Here is a 2,213-nt window from a genome sequence, read left to right on the forward strand (position 1 = left end):
TACTTCCTGCAACTCTGGCCAGAAGAGCCAAAACACAATGAAAGTCAAACTTGATCTGTAACTTTACATGATAAAGGTATTTGAATTTTTTACCTCGATAACTTGACGCATTGCAAAGAAAATTCCATAAAACTGCGATAGTTGTAGTTTTTTCTAAGTTAAACGGCCATAACTCTGTCACAAATGTGTTAGTAAAATGGATCTCTAATTTCTCATAATAAATGGTTCCTGTGAATGGCTGTAACTTGCATTTATAAACTGGATAAGTGTTTTCTTACAAAATGTTTCAAGAGGAGAGGGTCAACAGCTTGGGAAATTTCAATACTTTTAAGGACTGTCTGTTATTTCTATTAGGCTACGTTTATCGCGGTATGAAAAAAAACAAAATCATCTGCAAGCTGTGAATCAGCGAAGCCGTTCACACATAAGTTTGCAGATTATTTTTTTTCATACCCAGATGAACATAAAAGAAATAACAGACAATACTTATATTTAAATTTGAATCATACTTGCTATATAATAAAACGAAAACTTCATACTTTATTTTGAATTATTTTTGGTCCATAAAAAATAACGCCCATATAAAATGAAGAAAACTCCCGTTGCTAAGTCTGGACCAATGGGATGACATTATGAATGTAACAGAGATTTAATTGTTCATAAATAAACATTGTATACACCTGAAAATGAATTATGCACCACCTAGATTTGATCCCATGACTTGTACGTCGCCAAGTAATTGTGACCATTCGGTGGATACAAAACACTGAATTTAGTCAACAATTAATTTATTAATGTTCTTTAGTGGTGTCATTAAACAAATACAATTCCTTACACACAAAGATTTCTGTAAACAAAGAAACAAAACCCTCTTGGCTCAAAACATTTATTGCAGCATAAATAAAATGTATGTCATTTCATAACTTTTTTTCTTTTTTTTTTACAATTGCATCCTTTATCACACACTGGCAAATTTCACTTACATGTAAGTGAGTACTACAGACATGTTTACCAAAAAATAAAATGTCTATAAGAATATATTTGTTAGGACATGGAACACTTAGAATGAAAAAGATGCACACCTTAGAGCAATGAAAATCGTAAAAGTAGGGCGGAACCAAAGATGTGTGACACACAGCCAATCAGATGGCATTTTCCAAGTGGGAAGCTTATTAAGTCAGATGTTTCCACTTGACACCTCACCTCATATGCTTACAAGCTTAAGAATACAAACTTGAAACCCATATTAATAATCGTGTGCTTATAAAACTATTAACCTTGACTGGATTAACAAGTTAGATTTGGCATTAGTCTAGTTCGATTTCAGTCTGTGTTTGACTAAAAATAGTCAGGAGGCAGGAGCCAGTTACCCCCTTCCCCCATTCTTCTTAAGATGTCTTTTTAATGTAAAACTGCCCATTTGTCCAGCTACCCTTTCTCCCCCACCCCCACCCCCATTATCATTGACTAAAACATTTTACACATTTTCCTGTTCTCTACTCCCTAGATTTAGATTGCATTGCTCATTACACCAATCCCACTCATTTTAACTCTCTAGTCCTCATATGACCGTATGTAGATTTTAAAAAACAAATATAGATCTGAATCCACTTTTGACTTATGAAAGACTAGAGAAAAAAAAAACCCCAACATCCTAGAGTAATTTGTTTCATATTCAAAAACGGCATAAATAACACTGCAAAATGTACAATAATTTTCAGGATAATATTCTCTAAAACGAGAAATTCTCCTGTGTATTCTCGCATAAAACACTTTGAAATGTAATCAAAGTATATTTATTTAAAAGTTGGGAGACGCATAGCTTCTGATGTCATTGGCAATGTTGTTCAGAGGATGCTCAAGGGCACATGCTATTACTTGACATCTGGTAATAGTTTTTAAAGTAATAGTTTCTATACTGCTATTGTCATTTACATATCATACATTACATCCTGTGTCATGTATATAGTCATTAACACGAACCTTCAAATTCATTCTTGAGCACAAGGATTACTTAAAAGTATCGACTTTATTTCATTTGTGAGCCACAGAATGTCAGTAAAATAATCTTGATCTTAAGATACCTCCCCCACCCAACTCCCATCTAGGGATACGATATATGCCTTAGACTATTAATGTGTGAAATCACAAAATAATGCTTAAGTGCACACACAAACTGAACAGAAAAATGCACACACATACTCGCAACTGAA

This window comes from Gigantopelta aegis, chromosome 7 (genome assembly GCF_016097555.1).
Source record: "Gigantopelta aegis isolate Gae_Host chromosome 7, Gae_host_genome, whole genome shotgun sequence".
Taxonomy (NCBI): Eukaryota; Metazoa; Mollusca; class Gastropoda; order Neomphalida; family Peltospiridae; genus Gigantopelta; species Gigantopelta aegis.